We start from the raw sequence: 21,241 nt of genomic DNA on the forward strand, positions 1-21,241 counted from the left end.
TGCACTGCAATTAGGAGCTGTACAATTGCAGTGCAAAGCACTCGGACAGAAATGCCATTGAAGGAACTTCCCTCCATAGCATACTGTATAGCATCCCCAATCTCTTGCTTAGGTATACAGTAATCTAATCTGCCCTGTACTACTTCAAACTCATTTATTTCTGAATCCCACGCATAGTCCTGTACACGCAGGTGTGTTCAGCTTTGTGGCAGATCCCACCGGTGTGCCCAGGCCAAGCTGTGGACACGTGGAATCACTGACTGCAGGTGATGCGTGGGTGTGCTGTAAAGGATGCTTGCTGCTGTGTTCGAGCTCCCTGCACACCAACTGAAAACACCCAACTGCTGACTGAGAATAAACTCGGGATAATCTGACTTGAGACTTTCTGCTCACTTTCCCCTAGTCCTCTCCTTCCACTCTCTCTCACAAGAATTCCTCAGTAAGCTCTATTGTCTTCTCATCCACTTCAGACCCTAACAAGATGCTTCTCACCCATAAAAACAAGTCACTGTGTCACTCGCCCCGCTTTAAAGTGCTTTATGCAGCGCTCCTGTTGCGTACTGCACATTATCTGCCTTTCACATTCCCTGCTGCACCTGCGGCTCTCTGTCCCCAGCGCCCAGCCAGATGGGAATCCGTATCCATCGCTCACACACACACACACGCACACAAACTTGCATGCATAGATTCAGACAGTTTCACCCCAAAGCTCTCCCCTTTAAGTTAGGTTACATGTCTGGGGGGGGTGGCAGCCTCATGTTCTCTGTTTTCACCCCCTCAGAACCCTTTTTAAAATTCAGTACTCAAAACAACAACAAAAAAGACTGAAGCTAATCTCTATTTCATATAATTTTGGGGCACAGACTTGTAGTCTGCTGAACGACCTTGGGTGGCCTATCTCTTCTTCCTATAGAGCTCTTTCTTCCTATAAATATGAATAAATTATAACTCTGGCTGCTAAAAAGGAAATAAATTTTATGAATATACTGGTGTTGCAAGCTAGGATGTATAGCGAGAGGTAATATTTTGTACTGAATCAATTAGTGTAGCTATCAAAAAAAGAAAAGACAAGATGATGGACATAAAATCTTTTTCTGAATGTGCAGGAACCTGACCTGTGTTTGAGCCAAAATTCCCTCTGCAGTCAGTATTTTAAGGTGTTAATTCTCCAGCTCCACAATGCGGTATTAGCCTCAGCAGGAACTGGTTAATTTTAGTGGCTGGAAGTTGTTATTAAGAGATAAATGCAGATCAGAGGGAAAGGCCCTCTTAAAGGGAAAAAAAAAAAAGAAAAGAAAATAGAGGATGGAGCAGTAATTGGGTCCAACCACAGCGCTCTGGCAGGAGGAAGCAGTTTTCCTTCTAAGTCAAGTCAATAGTGAGGTGATCAACTAACAAATAACAAAATCACTGCAGAAAAGCCAACTTTTCATCTTCTTGCCAGTCTCCTGTGAACATGGGAGAAGGTCTATGGGATGCACAGAGCCTTTGATTTATTCACACAGGGGGCATGATTAGAATTAAATTCACTTCGAGGAATTTGTCTTGCTTCCTCCTCCATCTCTGTGCCGCTTCTCAGAACCATCTCCTGACTGCTCTTCCCACTGTTTGCAGGAGCTGGACGTTTCTCAGATGACTACAAAAACTGGCAAGCAGCATGTTCCCTCTAGCAAAGTACTTCAGGTCTGTCCCACAAGCAGTGCTCAGGGCTGCAAAGACTCCAGAGCCATGCATAACGCAGTGCTCACCATGTGCCTTTTGGTCCAGATGGAGAATCTGGCTTTTTTGTGTTAAAGGATGACACCAGACAATGGAAGTCCACTTCCTGAAACCAGTCCACAGGCACCTCCGAGCAAGACCAGAATGCATGGTCTAATCAAATTCAAAAGACGGATGAAGGTGGAGGCCAAAAAACCACCCAACTCCTTTAATCTCAAACCCATCTTGGCACTTGGGTAGTGCCAGATGTAGGTTCAAGACCTTAAGGCTACTTTGTTTTACAGTCTGTCTGAAAGAAAATGAAGGACGAGTTCCTAAGGATGCTTTGGCCCATGTTTAACTCTTGCTCATGCACCTTGAAGGTCAAAGGTCCTCCAGGTCAGGGTTTAAAGAATGTGTTTTTTAGGGAATTATTGTCTAGTATTATATAAAACACACTTGTCTAAATGGAAGAAAAAAAAAAAAAGAAAATATTCGCTTACAGTATGGTCCTGGATGCATGGAAAAATCCTTTTAAGTTTAGAGTGAGAAAACAGCCCTCTCCTCCACTGCAATTAATAACTGCCAGATCTGAATTACGGCAGCGTGGTCCAGCAAGTACTGGGCTTTGCTGTCCATCAAATTTTATTCCTCGCTTTGTCATGAATCACTGCTATGAGATAATCATAGTTCATTTCCACATTTCTGTTTTTCTTCTCACTCAAGATTTCGGGAGCTGAGAAACTCTCTTATTAGATGGCTGGAACGAACTTAGACTAGGAGGTGGGAAGCTTTGCTGAAGGTCTCTACTTGCTATTGTCATATGAGCAAATGCTGTTAAGCAGCACAGCAGCTGTTTGACCTGGATTTGGGAAAAGGACTAATGGGAACCGCATCCTTACATTTTGCTCCTAACTGGCTAGGGAAAAAGAACATGTATGAAATATCTGAACTTAAAGGGTTGTATGTGAAAGACAGCCCCGTAACCTGAGACTTGGGATAGCTACAGTTGATGAGCTACACTAACACACACTTTTTACGTTACTTGGGCTGAGTTGGTTAATAAGCTTTAAAATGAGGACATTGGCATTTACACATCTTATGGCGCTGCTAAGAGTATAATTCACTAAAGGCTTGAGGTACCAGAAGCTGTGCTGCCCAGAAGCTGTGGTAGCAGACGTGTCAGCTCAATGTCTACAGCACACACATCCATAGCAGGCTCTGTTACACAGCTCTGTGCTCATTCTGGGAGCACAGAGTAAATCTGTAAAAGGAGGTAAGGACAGGGCTCACAACTGCAGTATTTATGGGTATTCAAAACCCACCCAAGAGATTTTTACATCATTCCATTTTGGGGCCACTGTCTTTATATGTTGTGCATGCACAGGGAGGGAGAAAGCGAGGGCAGTCAGCTGCTATACGAAACGTAAGTCTAGGTTCTGCCTCCATTTCAAATTACTGCATCAAGGTGGCACCCTTGCAGGAAAGCAATATAATATAAGTATTTTTCTCTCTGACCTCAGATTGCTCAGGACAACACTGGAGCATTGTGTATGGAGTAAACAATATATATTAAAGTCCCTTGCATTATTCTCCTTCTGCTGGGAGGAAATGTTTGTGTATGTGTGCAAGTGTTATTTTTTAAGAGACAGGGAAACAAAAAATCCCAAAGTGTCTTTGCAGCTTCCTCTTTAGACTTCTGAATAATTGGGACCCTTATATATTTTCCCCCTGTGTAATACCCCAAGATGCAACTCCCTCTGGGAGTTCCCTAATCTGTGTATCAGTGGCAATCCTATAATCCCATATAATTGTATTAGTCTCAATAGCAGATTAGCTCCGAGTGCCCCTACAGACAAGGAGCTGTCAGCTCTGCTATTGTTTTCCTCATAATGTAATTCTAGGCAGCAAAGAAGAAAAGCAGCTGAGAGCCCTCTGTCTCACATTACAGCCCACAGTTTCTAAACCAATTAAGAAAAAGGGATTTACAGTCAACTGGATTAGGGGCTCTGTTTATATTATCCCATATTTCTTTTTATAATACCTTCCATTTTCTATCTAGCCTTGTAATCAACTACCCTTTCCTCTGCCTTTTGAAACACCCATCCGTGTCCTTACCTATCCATTTACCAATCCATCTCACATGTAGGATTTCAGCCATCTGTCTGGTTAACTTCACCAGCCTGCTTTATTGCATATTTGTTTAGAGGACACATGGCGTATGAAGCATACCAAGTAATGCTGAGATTAAAAACGATGGCTGGTATCAGATCAGTTTCAGAATGATCTCACTAATACAAGTGCATTTTTGAGACAGTGTTTGGGCAAATCTCCCTGTTCCGCTAGCTAAAACATTTTACCACCATCCTTATCAGGGGCAAATAATGTTGGTATGTAAAGAGCAAGATAGTCATCATTTTTAGGCAGGGAAATGGTACTCATAAAATCCTGCAACACTCACTGAGGAAAAGGTAAAATGAGGCTCTGGCAGCACTGTGTTAATAAGACAAAAAATCATCTTGCTAGTTTGCTCCTTGTTATGATCACCTTATTAGTAGACCAAAGATAGAATCTGATACATTTTTCTCATGGAGACATCCCTTTTGCTTTGACAAGAGGTAATGACTGCTGGAGGATGTGGGCTAAAATACCACTTCACCTGAGGACAGGCATCACTAACTGGGAGGCTGAGAGCTGGTCACCACTGCGGTTTGTGCTTTTAAAAATACATACAAAAAGGCATGCATCAGCTACCAATAGTAATTGTTTGCTTTTATTAGATCAAAATAAATCAATAAAATAAAGTTAGCACAACCCATATTGCACAGAATGTCTCTGTTATCATCCTGCAAAGTAAATTACCTTGCATTTCCTTGGATTCCTAATTCAGCATAAATTCCCACTAAGGGATATTAACACATTCAGGTGACTGTCATTTTATGTGCCTTCCTAGAAGGAAGCAGCCCAGCGAACATCTTTCTTTATGGTTCGTTCTTATGATAAAATTAGTTTGGGGCTGTCGTTTCTCTGAATGGAGAATCTTTTCCTATTGAATTCCATTTCTCAAAAATATTTTCCCAATCAGCTCAATATTTAAACAGGTTTAAGTTTTAAATCTCACTGTACAAATCCACTTAGATTTTTAAATTACAGTAATACTTCACCAGGTTTCACTTTTAAGGCAATGTAATATGTATAATTCATTCCATGAATCTTAGATAAGGTGGATATTCTGATACAGTACAATTTGCTGCCTCGCAATGAAGCTTTACAGCGAAGGTGAGTTCTTCCACTTCAGGCTGTAGCTCTATTATAAATGGCTTTAAAGGAAATAAGAATGAAAAATGAGAAATGAAGTGTTCCAGTAGCTGGAGAGCTCCACAACCAATGGCTCTTTTAGCACTTGTGCTTGTTCCTGGAGTGCTTACGGCAAAGTACTGCTCCACCTCACAGTTTCCTTTGGGCAAGGAGAGTCTCATCGAATGAGTCACCTTCATTATATCTTTGAACCCTATGTGTACAGAGGAAAGCTCAGGGAAAAGGATAAATGACTGATACTGTGAAAAGATTAGATGATGGCCAGAATATTAAAGCAGATAGGTAAAAATTTTCAAAACCAATTATTAGTTTTCAGTACTTGAACATTTGGGACCCAAATGTAATGCATTTTAAGGCGGTCCTGTTTTTCAGTTTAGTATTACTTGATCCTAATGCCACCATCCAAAACCAGGAAGAAAAACACAGAGGTGCTTGAGATCCAACTAAGCACATGAACTAACTTTATGCAGACACCCTAGGCCTAGCTCCTGTAACAGTACCTGCTCCAGCTCTTTCCTGATTGTTGCTGCAACACTGATCCCAGTGAATACCATTAGAGGGTTTGCTAACGCTTCCCAGTATTCCAGTAACAAGAAGTGCTTGTGACCCTTTTTGATAAGCTGTCAGCAAGGAAAATTACTCAAGCTGGGCACCTAAAAATGGAGATACCCCAAATAACAAATTAATCTTGACCCTGAACCAGCTGGGTGCTGCTTGTATGACAGCAGTTGATTCAGGAGCCAGATGGCAAATGAACCTTATACTGTTATATAATGATGGAAAATCATTCAGGATCCAGATGGAGCTGGATTGCCAGTTTGACAGTCTTAATGCAGGCTTCTTAGTGCCTATTTTCCAACAGTAGCACAGTATCTCCAGTGCTCAGAAAGACTTCTGCAGGAGTACTGGTATACTCAAGGATGACCTAAGGATGTAAGGTGTCAGTAATAAGGTGGACAGTTGCCAACACCCAAGCATTATGCATGTTGTCAAGCCTTGGTTCTGGCCTGCCCTGTCAAAACCAGAGCTATTAAAACCAGCGGTGGTGCTAGCTACATTTTTGCTGGTAAACATTCCCAAGATTTATTATCGTAGACACAAGTTGTGAGCATAGCTTCTAAAGCTTTCAGGCAGTAGCAATCTGGAAAAATTGATGTTTACACAGAAATCCTGTACCGTTCATAATTTGAAGATGCTGCTGCCATGGTGCATTTCTGTCAGCTTGCCCAGAATCAAATCTCTTAGTGATAACCACAGAGGAACAGGAACATCCAACTCATCATGTGGAGGTGGAATCAATTGAATACAAAAATACTTAGTTAGCAAAGAAAGGATGGATACTGGAGGGATTATTAAAGAGATTTTCTGTATCCACCTTCAAAGATATTACTGGAAACACTGCTTCATTTCTATACTACACTCCTTTTTTTAAACGATGACCACTTGACATTTTCCAGAATCTGTCATCTGCTTGTAAAATTTTGGATCTTACTTTGTTTTTCTTGAAAGGTTTGTGTAGAAAAAAACATTTGTGATATGTTGACATTACAACAGGTGTGACCAACAATCTAAACAACAGCCAAGGGCCATTTACTCCAAGCATACAAGAGACCAAGGTATGATTTTTAAAAGCTAATTTTCAGCTTTGCTTTTTTTATATAATGAAGAAATGACTAAGAAGCTGTAATCAGAAATATCAGGACTGGCAGCTCTGGTTTCCTCTAGTTTTGCAGAAAGCCTTGCAGCATGTTTATCATTGCACCTATACTTATGCACTAAAAGTCAGTGTTTTTTATAGGAAAAAAAATGCAAATAGTTCCAAATAGGCTGAAAGTAAACTGCAGCATCTGCTCACTGCTCAATTTCCAGTCTTGTGTTTTTTATGCTGTGATTTTGATAACTTCAGTAATCTTACAGTTTTCCTGGGATGACAGTATTGTAAATTTAACCTATCAAAAAAACTGTCATTGGAGGTAGGGATACTCTTTAAAGAAAGCAAACATGTTTTCAGACCCTTCTCCTGTATTGTAGGAAAGAACACACAGCTATATCTGTGCATTTTGTCTCAGTCCTGAGAAATATACTCTCAACTCATCTTCCACCTTGAGTAATGTTGCCAATACACTGATGCCTACTTCATAATATTCCTCCTTGCATTTACTGTACCTGTTCTCCTGACTGCAATGTTTTTCCAGACAGCATTTAAACTTTTTTAACATACATAAATTACATTTTATACCTTAGACTCAACAGTTACTATAAAATCTGTAGGTAATAAAAAAATAGGCAACCATAAAAGTAGATTTTTTACCTTGATTGTGATTTAGTTATAGCTTGGGTTTATGATTAATCTTGTATAGGTTGTAAAGCACATGGATTATATGGCACATGAACCCACAACAGACAGCACATAGCAGCAATCTAACACATATCACCAGAAACCATTTAGAAGTAAATTATTTCCTGTTAACTAGTAAATGTTACAAACACCCACCTTCTATGCAATTCTTGCTAGGTTTTTCAAGGCACACTGTGCAGTAATGTAGATTGGATTTGGGCAATGAAGGAATGTAAAAGTCTTTTTTTGAGCCAGGGGATCAAAATCTGAAGATGCACAGGAGATTCTGGTGTATGCTTTCAGTTATGTTTTCTATCTACGTGATCCTAAAAATACTGCATTTGAGTTTGCAACACACTATGCTAGTGCAAAAGGCTGAGAAAGTGCAATGGGCTGTGAAAAGATGAAGTTCTGTTGTCTAAATTCATAAAAGGCAGCAATGCAGGTGAGGAGCATGGGCAGAGAGAAGCTTGCCGGCTGCTTATACTGCCCTGACTTTTAACTGGCTGTTTTGATGTGTCTGTGATAGAACAGATTTTAAACAATAAATGGAAACAAATTATATTCCTTACACTGATGTAAATAAAAGTACTATAAAATTAGGTTTCATGAATAGAAATGCTTCTTCTTTCCACTCAATACCATGATTTCCATTCTCTTAACTCTCTCCTTGTTTAAATCACTCAAATTACAAATGTGTTTATTACAGAGTTCTCTAATAGGTACGGACATGTATTGGCTAGCCTGTTATGTCAAGTAATCATAGATAATTTTCAGTTCTAACTCTTTTGCCCGAATCTATAGGTGTTCAGGTGTGCTTTAGTTTTACAGTTTTCCAAAAAATCCAGCCCACAAAGATATCTGGGCATGAGCTTGAACTACCAAAACCTGGATATTTTCAAGTTGTTGCTAATGTTGTTATTCCAGACCCTGTCTGCACTTGAGAGCCCAGTGAGATAACATGGGGCAGAGAGCCTGGGCCTGCAAACCTTGTTTACTGTGATGTTTACTAACTTAAGAAGCAATAGCAAATTTGTGAATTTCTGTGAATTTCTCAGGTCTGTGCATTCATAGGACTCTTTCCCAGAATTGTTTCCCACTGCTGCATGTAAGATGATTTTCTGTCATTTCTCTTGTACTTAGGAGCTATCACAACCAGCCCAGGGTCTGAGGAGGCCACAGAGCCAGAGCAGACTTACCTGGCCTGCAGACTTCTGGCCACCTTCAGCTTTATCTTTTTCCATTCCTCAGAAAGCCATGTGTTGGCCATCAAGCTTTCAAGGAGGCACCAGCACCTGTCCTGTTTCAGCTGACTGCTTGCAGCACGGGGGTAATGGAGGATGAAGGCCACGTTCGGATGCAAAGCTGCAGGCCTCCCGCCATGCTGCAGGACTTGAGCAAGGCTGTCACGTCTCTGCACAGCACCGTGCAGCGCCCAAGGGCCTGCAGCAAGGCCCAGGCTTATGTCTGTGGTTGGACAAAGCGCTGTTGTGCTAAAGCCTCTTCTTTGCACGTTCATCACAGCTGCTGGGCTTTTCCCCAGTCCATGCCACCATTATGAGGCAGAGAGCAGTGACAGAACCCTGCTTGGAGCAGGCAGCACAGTCCCTTTAGTCACCACAGCAGCAGCACTGCGTTGAGCTCCTAACACAGCCCCCGCAGCTGCATCTTCCACACTGAGGATGGTTCCAGGTGCGCCGGGCCCTTCCTAACCCGGAGCTGCCCGCCTGCACCCTCTGCCGCCTTATTTGCTCCTTGGGGCCTGGGAGCACTGCCAGGGGCTCAGCTCCCGTCACGCGGGGAAGGGGCGCTATGACTGACCGCCCCCGCGGCCTCCCTCGGGGGCAGAGCCTCGAGCACCCCCTGACGGGGAGCGCCGGGCCGCTCGCTCGCCCGGCCCCGCTGCTGCCGGCCCGAGTTTTGCTCCAGCTGCTGGCGGCTCACAGGGGGCAGACGCGCCCCGCACCTCACACGTCCCCCATCAAACCCCCCCAAGGGGTTTTCGGGAGGCGCCTGGCGCTACAGGCAGGTGGCTCTGCTGAGGGGATGGGCGCTGGTGCCCCGCTGAAGAGGTGCAACAGCCGCCAGCCGAGGAGGTGGCTGCCAGGGCCCTGCTGAAATGGGCGCGGCCGTGTTGAGGAGATGGATGCTAACGGCACTGTGGGGAAATGGCCACCAGCAGGCCCTGAGGAGATGGGCACTGCCCTGCTGAGGAAATGGCCGCCAGCAGGCGCTGAGGAGATGGGCACTGCCCTGCTGAGGAAATAGACGCTGTCTTGTTGAGGAGGTGGATGCCACTGCCGCTATAGGAAAATGGCTGCTAGGGCCTGCTGAGGAGGTGGCTAACAGGGCCCTGCTGAGGAAATAGATGCCAGCTCCCTTCTGAGGAGATGACCAGCAGGGCCCTCCTGAGATGGGCGCTGCCTTGTTGAGGAGATGGATGCCAATGGCCTGCTGGGGAGATGGGCTCCAGGGCCTACTGAGGAGATGGGTACTGCCCTGCTGAAGAAATGCTCCTCTAAGAGATGGCCATCAGGTCTCTGCTGAGGAAATGACTGCTAATGCCCCTCTGAGGAGATGGCCACCAGTGCCTGGCAGCCGATGGTGCAGTGGGAAGAAGACACCAGGTAACTCCAGGGTACTGCATGGCAGCCTTGCAGGGCTGCAGGGTGGTCCAAACAGCAGTCTTCTTTGGGGTCCTTCATGAGTAAAGATGAGCCACATAAGCCCTTTTGGTTCATCATATTGACAAAAGAGGGAGTAGGTCCCTGGTTGTTGCTTTACTGTGGGTTTAAATTGTCCATTTCATACAGTATAAAACCTTCACGAAGTAAGGAAGGACTGTACAGAGAAAAGTCCTAGAGCCATCACACCCTATGTAAACAAGAAGGTGCCATTCACCAGCAAAGAAAAAGCCATGCTGTACTGAAATGCCTCCCAAGCCATGGCTGCTTTCTTCAGATTCTGATTTACAGGAAAAGGTTGAACTATTTGAAATAATTAACTTATTTAATGAATTGAGCTTCATACTCACTTTTCAAATTGTCATTGAATATGCTCGGAGTTTTGCAAACATACTTGCAATTATTTCAGAAGTGGCTGATAAGAGTTTTCACCCAATGCATTTCTCATTAATTGTTTGCTGCTCTGCTTGGAAAGCAGGCTGTTGTACCTGCATACCTTATTGCTCAAGTTTTCCAGTATTCCTCAGAATACTCAGAACTTGTTTTTAACTGGTTGCTTGAACAGTTCCTCCACAAACAGCCACGTGAATACGATATATCCCCATACACACAGAGATGTTAGCCATGTTTGAGTGTTCTGAATATTTCTTTCTCTCTGGCTATAAACCAGCTAGTGTGAATATTTGCAGAATAATGGAAGAGGATCTGTTTGGAAGTGGAACTACCGTTAAAAATGAGCCATTTTGTTTTTATACAATTATTATTCCCTTTTCTCCTTCAGTTTACATTCAAGAAATGCAGGGGTATTAAATATTGGGCTGATGTGTGGTCATGCTCTATCAAAAAATAATATTTGCAATATTATATATATGTAATTCAGACATTCATCTGTGTGATAAAAATATTTTTCATAAATGTAATAACAATGGCTGCCTGAAGAGGCTGTGGAAGCTCCTTATGCTAGGACCATGAGGTCCTGGGCAGGGTTCAGTGGGAATGAAGGAGCATGGTAAAGATCCTATTGATTCTCCTCTACAGGAACAGGCAAATAGTGTCAATGTGTACATGACAAGTCATGCTGTCAGTTTATGGGGGCTGCTTTTTTCATTGCAATATGAAAAATTCCCAGAGTCTAGAGTCCTTCATCAACTGTGTGTTTGTATATATAAATAAGAAACAGATAATTCTTTTCTACCAAGTGTAGCTCCCAGAATGCAGATAAATTTTGCATATCCACTTCCTTTCCCAAACACTTTTTCTTTCAGAAATTAAAAGCATATGAATTCAAAAGTATCTCAGAGAAGCAGCCAAAAATCAGGTCATAGGCACGCTCAGATGGTGGAGTCTCTATTACCGCTGTTGTTTGAATTGAGGAGATAAAAATCTCATTGAGTGGCTTTGCATTCTCTGACTTCAAACAATGCTGTTAAAACAGAGCAGAATTCTTAAGATTCCTGAGAAAAGCAAGGAAGGTTGCTTCTCCTTCTTCTGCTTTAACTCTTCTCTTCAAAGTCCTGGAGTCTTTGGGGTGTGGTATCTTATTTTACTGGTTGCTTTATAATAAGGATAAAGGGGTTATGGTGTTGGAGTTAAATATCACTTAAGAACTTCAAAGCTGCTCCTTTGAGAGGAGGGTCTTTGACTTTACATCTGGGTGGAGGACACACATGGAAAGGGTTACCATGAGAAACAGTCTTTCCCAGCTGCTGCCTGTCTTAAATTACTGTAGCAGGAGCAGCCACAGTCACTCACTTATGCCAAACATTGTTTTTTGGCATATTTCAGCCTGCTCAGTTCCTTGCAGGAATTCCCACAAGAGTGGAAGGGATTTCCAGCTTGTTGAAACCTCTTTTTTAAACAATTCGAGATGGCTCTGGCTGTTTCTGTAGCTTAAGTCAAGACTGGAAAATGGAATCTTCCCAAGTCAACAGCCATGTAAAGTACAAAAAGGGCTTGCCTGAGCTTGTGTAAACAGTTGTCTCCACGCTTTGAGTAACTCCGTTTTTTGACGTGAGAGACCCCTGTCTTTTGCATTAGATGTCTGTATAGCTTAAATCACGCAGTAGCTGTGCTTTTGTCTTTTATGTATTGTTGTTGTTATTGTTATTCTGTCAGCAAATCATTTTAGGTTTTTCTTAACTTCAGCCTTTCTATTTTTCACAAACTCACTAGACAAGTAGGACAAAAAGAAAAGCCCGAGCCCAGCTCCTCCTCAGTCTAACAGCTTAGCAAGGAAAATGTGTTTTAATTATATTCAGCTCCTGCACAAAGGGCTTAGTCACTCAAAGTTAATAAGGCGTAATGGCTTCCCGCCCCACAGAGCGCTCAACCTGCCATGCAGCTCCTGCTCTGAGGCAGCTATGTGATGGACCGAGTCGGGAAAGGCAGCAGCAGGAACGGCTTTGAGGATAATTGTTAGCAGATCTGAGTGTCTTAGATTTCACTTTTTCATTTGAAAACAACCAAGGCCCCTTTAACAGCACTCAGGAAAATTTCTCAGAAGAGCGGACTCCTGCTCCCAACAATTACTAGCACCATGTCTTCATTATGTTAGCTGTAATGACAGTTACAGCTGCCTTTGATCTGTTGGTGCATGGCCTGGCCTGCTGTTATTCTGCAGGCGATGGCACCGGCATGCAGCTGGATGCCTGGGCAGGTAACAGTCTGCTCCGTGTTTCCCGTAGACTTGCTAGCCTAGTCTGGATTGAAATGTGAACTGCAGGAGACAGGTTCCTTCCAGTCCTTTAGGCTCTTGCTGTGGGGGGATGACAATGACAGCTCTTGCTGCCCCCTGCTAGCCTGGGACAGCCCAAGAAGAGGCCAGGTCAAGGAAGGTGCACAGCTGGCAGTTGCTCATGGCAACTGTAATCCCACAGTTTTGCTAGCTTGCAGTCCCCTGCAAAGCAAGGGCTCTCACTGCTGTTGGCTCCTGCTTTTGCTAAGAGAAAGTTGGGGGGGATGGAGATGTCTCTTACTGTGGGATGGCAAGAAATGAAGTAGGGACTGCAGAACAAGCTCTTCTAGTGCAACTGCTTGCTACCCCACTACCCGTGTAGACAGCAGCAATGGGAACAGTGAGCCCAGCTCCCCAGGATCTTCCTCTCCAGCTTAACTGTCCCAGTTTGCTCTCCTAAGAGCATCCTTTGGGTGAGAGGGTTTGCTTTCACCTGTATTGCAGGGAAGCCTTGAGCTGGCTCTCAATTCATCTGTTTGATGAGCTGGGTATGCTTCTAGGCTAGACACTTGACCTGAAATCTAGTTAAATTGAAATGTCTGACCAGTCTCTCACTATTAATCCTGAAAGGAAACATGAGGAAGTTATTCTTGGAGTGGACAAGTCAGGGATTGCTGCAGGAAGTTGTTTTGGCTGGAATTCAGGAAGCCAGACTAGGTAAGCACAGAATCACAGAACAGTAGAATCATAGAATGCTTTGGGTTGAAAAGAGACCTTAAAGATCACCTCGTTACAGCCCCCAGTGAGGTCTCCCCAAAGCCTTCTCTTCCCCATGCTGAACATCCCCAGCTCTCTCAGCCTGTCTTCATAGGAGAGGTGCTCCAGCCCTCTGACCATCTTCGTGTCCCTCCTCTGGACCCGCTCTAACAGTCCCACATCCTTCTGGTGCTGGGGGCCCCAGCCCTGGATGCAGCAGTCCCAGTGGGGCCTCACGACGGCAGAGCAGAGTGGGAGAATCCCTTCCCTCCCTCTGCTGGCCACTCCTCTGGTGATGCAGTCCGGGATGCAGTTGGCCTTCTGGGCTGCAGGTGGGCAGAGCTGGCTCATGTCGAGCTTCTTGTCTACCAGAACCCCCAAATCTCTCTCTGCAGGGCTGCTCTCAATGAGTTGTTCTCCCAGTCTGTGTTCATGCTGGGATTGCCCTGACCCAAGTGCAGCACCTTGCACCTGGACTTGTGGAACCTCATTAGGTTCACGTGGGCCCACATCTCAAGCTTGTCCAGGTCCTTTTGGATGGCATCCCTTCCTTCTGTTGTATCAGCTGCACCACTCAGCTTGGTGTCATCTGCAAACTTGCTGAGGGTGTGCTCAATCCCACTGTCCGTCACTGATAGAGGTATTAAACAGCACTGGTCCCAGGACAGACCCAGGATAGGCCCAGAAGAAGAAATCTATGAACCGTCATGATGGAGGTACTGGAAATGGGTTAAAGATAAGTCCTAGATAAGTTTATGCCTTTATTTTTTATTTTTTAATAAGTAAACTCTTTCTTGATTGTAGTAAATGCCTTTTTAGGTGATCAAAGGAATTATTTTAAAGGACACTGCTTACTCACAAAATTCATTATGGTAATGCTCCATCATACTTTGCCAAACTGTTCTCTCTTTGATCTGCTGCTGCGGCCTTTTGTCTGTTTCTGCAGTTAATCTACATTTTGTTGGTGTCAGGTGTTTTTAGGTTTCACATCTCTGTTTTATATCATAGTAGCCCTATGGAATTAGAGAATCTACTTTTAAAGTTGACTTCAGCTCAAGATTTTAAAAAATCATCCATGATGAAAACATAAGGAGCTCTTGATTCCTTATTGATAAGGACCTTTAATACTTTTCAATCCCATAGGACTACCTAGTAATCTTTGATTTCTGTAATTCCGTATGCCAGTCTCATACTTGAGCAGGGATTTATTTGTCTATTTTAATGGCTCTGACTTATTTTGATAGGGAGTGTTGTGGTAATTTGTTCTTGTCAAACAATTTGGGTCGTGTTATATGACATGTTCCATATGAGTCAAATTTGACAAAAGCCTTTTTCTTTAATATCTTCAAATTACAGCTTTTCATTGTCAGATCACTTTTGTTCTAATTTATTTTTAGTGGATGTTAGTACTTATGAATGGCAGTGAGATTGACAGCCCTAGACACTCCTGCCTACTATGAGAAGAGGACCTTGATAGCATAGACATTACTCAACAGACAGCTTGAAATATGATGCAATGACAAAAATCAATAAGATACTGTAATTCCTGGCCATGAACTGTACCCAAAGGACAGCTTAGGTCACAGAGGTGTGAGAGGAGTACTGTAGCTTTAAAGAAAGAAACAACTCTTTGTAAACTGACGAGATAAAATTTTAGTGAAGTGCATGCAACAGTCTAGAAATCTCCTGTAGTGTGGTTAGGGGTGTATTAACAGTTTTGTGTGAACAGCTTTTTCCTCAATAAATAGATAATGCATATATACAGTTAAGAGCGACTGCAGAGAAATAAGTCAATGAAGCGATACTAACAGGGTAATTGCAACCAAACACGAACTGTTTGGGGATGACAAAAGGACAGGATTTTAGAGCTGCAGTTTTCCAGGATGCTGGAAAATTAGCATCACCCTGGTAGCTCGTCTGAGAGGAGGGGTGATGCTAATTAGCATGGAAGTGTTATAATAGGAGTTCACTTAAGAAGTAGCACATAAGCCATGAAGTAAAAATCCCACAATAATTTAGAGTTCAATATTTTTAGGGATACCAACAGCTAATACAATGGAGTTTCATTTTGAAAAGAGGGTGTCAAGCAGTAGGTGATACTGTTCTGGAAAAGACCCTATGGATAAGAGAAGGATCTGGCTAAAGACTCAAACTGACACAGAGGAACAAAACGTGATGGCAGATGAAGGTGTGTTGGCAGACACAGAGCAGAACACGTGACTTCGCTTTTCCCTCTCACTGCAGTTTCCCCTCAGAATGGGTGACCAAAAATGATCGCAGAGTTCTACACTGAAACATGCCATTAATTTACAGAGTGGCATTAAAAAATATATCATTTTTTTCTCTTCTGTTTCTCATCCATCATTAGCATCTCTCCCTCCCCCCTCCCCCCCGAATGACCAGATGTTTTCCACTGAGATTATCTCAAAGATAACATACCTTTTTTTTTTCCAGAGTAGTTACAGCTAATTTAGGACCCAGCTGTCCAGTTAAACCTTCCAGGGCCCTAATGTGACAGAACCCAAATGTGTGTGAGGTTCAAATTCTTTCCTCCCATTTGCATCTAACTAATTTTAAAATGGCATCAGTGTTGGCTTATTGGAGTACAGGGATAGACTGCTTTGACTTTCACATTTAAGACCTCGTAAGGGGAGTTACTCCAATCTAAACACATCCATAAGTTCTATGAGTACTTTGACACCAGGAGGAGAGCTAGATGGTCTGGAAAATTACAGCTGGAGTAACATGGGAGAAGAGGAGGCTTTCTAGTAACTCTGCACCCCGCCTGGATGAGCTAATATTTTGGAACTACTTCAGTACTCTGGTAGACGAGGTTTATTTATGGCCAGACTGCATTTTGTGGTTTTGGAGGCATATTTATCTTCAGAAGCCTATGAACAGTTTTAGCTAGAAAAGGCTTGAAGCAGTGCTAGTTTAGATCTTTGTAATAAACCACATGAATGTCATGAAGCTGCTTCCTTCCCTTCCCTCCCTTTTTCCCGTATGAATTTTCAGTTGAGCTTTGTGCCCAGGGGGCTTATATCAGGGTTACACAACAGGCTTCAGCCACAGCTCAGTTCACGGGAGAGAGACATCACTAGCTTGTCACATTTTCCAGCCAAAACTATGCAGGCGATTGTGGCATGTTTTGCCAGTGTGATCTATAACAGGATCGCTTCTGATTACTAGACATTGGATTACCTATAAAGATAAAACCTGTAAGAAACAATAAATCAGGCTCTTCCAAGCCTTATAACAATATGGTTTTTGGAGTTATGTAATGTTGAGGGGAAGAATAGGTAGGTGGCATTTGAATGTGGCCTGCTCTTTTGCATGCCAGTAATATCCAGAGTGACTTCTTTGGGAAACAACTTCAGATACCTCCATCTGGTATTCGTGTTGTCCAGACTTCTACATGCATCCAGAGTGCAATGTACATGGTACTGTTTCCTAAGACAAACTGGGGAATCTTTTTTCATTTTCAGTAGGCCTGCTTATACCTGCAGGTGGTGAACAAAGATGCTAGAGGAAGAAAAACAACATACAAATCTTTTAGCAGCATTTCAACAGATTTGGGAGAGTTGAGGGGGGCAGGAAAATCACAGGGATGATGGAGTGAAAGTGCTACCACGGAAGGCATACTCTACCTGAGACGGAGTTAGTGGTAAATGTGTGTTTTTAGGCATCAACACCAAAAGCCACAAGTTTATGTAGTGGTCACTCTTTCCCTTTGTCTGGCTCTAGGTCTGTAGAGTTGCTTAGCCACTAGGTTTACTGATTTAGTGAGCTTGTAAGTTGTTATTTGAAGCTGGGCCTTCGCATCCGTGGTGTTTGTCTTTGTGCTGGCACCCCTGGCTAACCCTGCTGGCGGAGCTGCTTTTGTGAGTGCTGCCTATCCCATTTCAGTCGAAAGGAGGGGCATGGTTATCGAAGGCATGCCATTTAAGCTGTAGTAGTTCACCTGGCTAGCTTTCACTCTAGTAGTTCAGGGCATGCTCATGTGAACAACTCAGTTGATCTCCTTAAGTAGTACTGCATTCCCCAGCTTGACAGGGAATGTGGTGGGGAAGTGCAAGTGGAAGAGTTAAATCCTGGCTGCCTTCCCTACTGTCCGCAAAGGACCTTTTTGATTGAGACTTATCCTTCACACACACCCCAATAATACTAGGAGATGGCAGGAGGCGGTGACATGAGGTGGTATTTTCACACACAGCCTGAATGTCTGCATGGTAGAGTCTCAGGGCTTCTTCATCCTGTTTCCAATCTGAGGCAGAAACTTCAAGTCTGAGCTTTTCTAAGCAAGGAGGTGTGTGCCTGCCCCATTTGGCTCCCTGGCAAGCCCCTGACTGCCGTATGCTGCTGCAGGCAGCTGTAGTGCTCCAGTGCTTCATCATTTTGTTGAAAGGGTAGGGGGTGGAACACTGGTAGTTTCATAGCATGCGTGCAGACTGTCTCCAGGATTAGTACTGACCCTCTTTATTGTTACCAGAAAAATTAAACTGATGAGACAGTCATACGTGGCAGGTTTCCAGCTGTCTGCTCTTCTTTGGATGGGATGGAGGGATTGCCCTTGGAGCGAAAGGGGGTTGGATACCTTCCAGAAGGGACAGAAAATCCTCTTGTGACCACTGTGGAACTGCAGATGAACCTACCTGCTTCTGAAAGAAGAAATTTACAGTAAATGCAGCAAAGCAGAGTGAGGGGAAATAAATCATAGATTATGGTGGAGGACATCCCCTTTCCTCTCCTCAGCAAATACAGTATTTCATCATTTGCATTCAAAAATAAATGGTGTTCATGCTTCTGCCATGCATACTAAATAGGAAATGTCTGACTTGTGCGTATTGGAGTCACAGGATGGATATATTCCTGCTCTTGGAATTCTAGTTTCTTACCAAGGAATACACTGTGGAAGCAAATATGCCAAGAAGGATGTATCCAGGCAGAAAGCAGGGACTGAAGCATTTAATATTGCCCCAGGTCACAACATCACTTAGGAAAAATACTGTGTCATCAGGGCTTATCTGCACTTGTGAGTAATGAAGTTGACAGCATCTCCCTGTTTTCCCATGTGATGGGTAGGTTTTTAAACTACCAACAGATTTTGAAAATCAGGCATCAAGTTGTGGTGTTTTTTTTTTTGTTTGTTTGTTTGTTTTTTACAAACTGTTGCACATATGCACTTCGAGGAAGGTAGCTGCTTTGAGCTTGCCAGGAGGAATGTGTTCTCTCCAACATATCCAGGGGAAGATGTCATGATTAAAACCGCTTTACTCCACACTTCAGGGAGGCTTCAAGCAAGGACAGGTCTGTTTTGTTCTGCCCTTGGTTCTTTCCTGGGCAGTGACCTCACAGAGGGCTACTGCCTGTCATTAAAGGCTCTGAACACCTTGGATCAATCTATGTGCAGAGCATTTCCAACCGCTTTGTCTGTCTGTTCCCTTACACGTTGGCTCACACAACAGGGTCTGTGGCAGGAGCCTTGGCCTGTCAGGATCCAAGAGAGAGGCCGTGGTGCTGAGCCAGAGCTAGGCAGTGGATCTTGCAGTGGGGCTCACCCGTGTCTGTAATCACATGTATTCTACAAAGGAAAAGGGATGAGGCCCTTTGATGATGATGTCTGATGTTGGAGCACGTGCTGCTGAGGAGCTCTGCTCTTGGTTTGAACCCCCGTGCAACACCGCCTCTAACCGGGACAGCGTGATTTCCTTTAGGTCTACTCTAAGCCAAGCAGCAGTTAGAAACTTGCCTTACAGCAAACCTTTTCCTTCCAGAACCAAAGGCTAGAAAAATCTTTGAGCTTGGGGGTGATGGAAACAAACTAAAATCAGGAGAAATAAAAGGTGATTGATACTGGGCTTTTGTTCATCCTCTGCTCTGCTTAATTTCAGCTCAAGCATTGTGGTCGATTACCGGTAAACTGAACAGAGGGCTGTAGTTAGACAGTAACACATGCATTTCTAGTCTCTGCTTCAGCTCCCTGCCTTCTCTGTTCCTTTGTGTCTGAGCAATGAACATGCTTTCAGGTGTGAAGTGCTCTGTTTCAACATCAGCACTTGTCGCCAAAGCTGATCTCAGGTTGCATTTGGCCTTGAGCTCTCATTCAGTACTTCCTAAAAAACAGAATGGAAGCTCTTAAGGAGCACTTTTAAAATAATGCTGAGTGGTGATTTAAGAAGGAAAGGCAAGATAGGGAGGAAAAAAAAAGGCATTTTCTTTCAATGTTAAGTAATGCTTCTGTGTTTTAATGGCTTCGCAAGTCAGGCAGTCACTGTTGCTTGGTCCCAGCTGGACACTAATTCCTGCTGGGAACCTTGTGGCAGCTTTCAGAGTGCTCTGAAGCTGAATCTGTAATTGTGGCTCAGAGACGGTCAATTCTTCCTTTCTGCAATGAAACTTGGGTTCCATTACAGACATGAAGACCCCTCAGTGCACTAGCAGCATTAAAACAGCAGAGCCTGCCAGGCACCAGAAACCAGATCTACACAGTATAGTGGCTGGGTTTTGGATAGAAATGTTAAACTAAAGGAAGGTGCAAAGAATAGAGCTCAGAATAGCTGAAAGCCTCTTGTCTTCACTTGGTCGGTCCTGTATCAATGGCAATGAGGGCTTTCTTGTCCTTGGGAATATTAGGCCAAGATTAAGAGCAACTTCGAAATACTTCTCTGTTCTTTTGAACTGTGGCCTGCTGCATTTTCTTCCCACTCCTGTTCCACTACTACTTTTTCTTGTTTAGATGTGTAGCTCCAGTTCAGAAGTGATCTCCTGAGCAGCTGTAGTCTTTCAGACAGTGGCACAATTTTCCTGCTGGGAGAGTAAGTGGATCATGTGGTCATACCATTTAATGGATAAAAGAGGATGGTTTCTGTCGTTAAATCCATGGTCAACTGTAAACTATAGAAGGATGGATCTCAGTTGTATGTCTAGTCAGCAGCCAATCTCTGAGTTTGAATGTTCTGTCTGAGTATTGCAGGTTTTAAACTTCTAAATGTGCTTCTTTATCTCCCTGCTTCATCACTGGACACCCACCCACCCATAGAAGTACTTTACCTTCATACTGGTATTTCCTCTCTTTTACAAATGCTTTTGAGAAGTAAAACACTCAAAGTATTTTAATTGGAATCCAGACTGGATTGGAAAGGAGCAATTCAAAGATGGCATTTCAGGCTTTCTGCAGACTCGGGCAGGTCTTGTAAGCAGTGATGCTTAGATTGCCTTCCCACAGTTCCTGTAGTGATCATTATACCTAGAAGCATGCTTAAAAAGCAAATTGAGAGTCTAGTACAAAACTGAGATGTCTGGCTGTTTTTTCCTGTTCCTTTTGGGAAATGAGAGTTTGTGTTTTATCACATTTTCTGGCCTACTCCGGCTAAGAGGTGCTTTCATATTGATTTCAAAGGAGTGATGATTTAGGCATCTTTTATACTAAAATGGATGATGTCTGCTTCCACTTTAAACTGATGACATCTGTGACTTCAGAAGCTTATATTCAATATTAAGGATTTTATTATCGGGTCAGTGCTGCATTAAAGTAACTGAGACAGCTAAACTGTGCAGCAGAATTCTTCTCAGGCAGATTCAGCGTATATTTCTCTTGCCAGTGCACAGAGCACGGTCCACTAAGTTTTTGAATATCAAACCATGAGACACTACTGCCTGCCATTTAAAAGCAGCTGTTCCCATAGGAGAGCTAGGGAGTGGTGGACAGCAGCGTAGGGATCAGATGTGCTGTCATGTTAATGGCTTGAATTTGCAGCATGGTGCTGCTGAGCA

The 21,241-nt window shown here is 43.4% G+C and overlaps 2 protein-coding genes across 3 annotated transcripts in view; one reads left to right on the plus strand and one right to left on the minus strand.

Moving 5' to 3' along the window:
- The window catches only part of PARD3B (par-3 family cell polarity regulator beta), a 538,356-nt gene extending 529,669 nt beyond the window's left edge, over window positions 1-8,687 (minus strand). The window contains exon 1 of the mRNA XM_080600336.1: window positions 8,554-8,687. The gene's annotated coding sequence lies outside the window, so the exon portion shown is untranslated. The remainder of the gene's footprint in view (window positions 1-8,553) is intronic.
- Window positions 8,688-9,772: 1,085 nt separating this feature from the next.
- The window catches only part of LOC308198300 (uncharacterized protein), a 240,330-nt gene continuing 228,861 nt past the window's right edge, over window positions 9,773-21,241 (plus strand). Inside the window, exon 1 of one of the 2 annotated variants that reach the window (XM_080600535.1) lies at window positions 9,773-9,981. The gene's annotated coding sequence lies outside the window, so the exon portion shown is untranslated. The remainder of the gene's footprint in view (window positions 9,982-21,241) is intronic. The other variant, XM_080600534.1, reaches the window with a different exon arrangement.

The sequence above is a fragment of the Anser brachyrhynchus genome (assembly GCF_964034855.1).
Source record: "Anser brachyrhynchus genome assembly, chromosome: 7".
Taxonomy (NCBI): Eukaryota; Metazoa; Chordata; class Aves; order Anseriformes; family Anatidae; genus Anser; species Anser brachyrhynchus.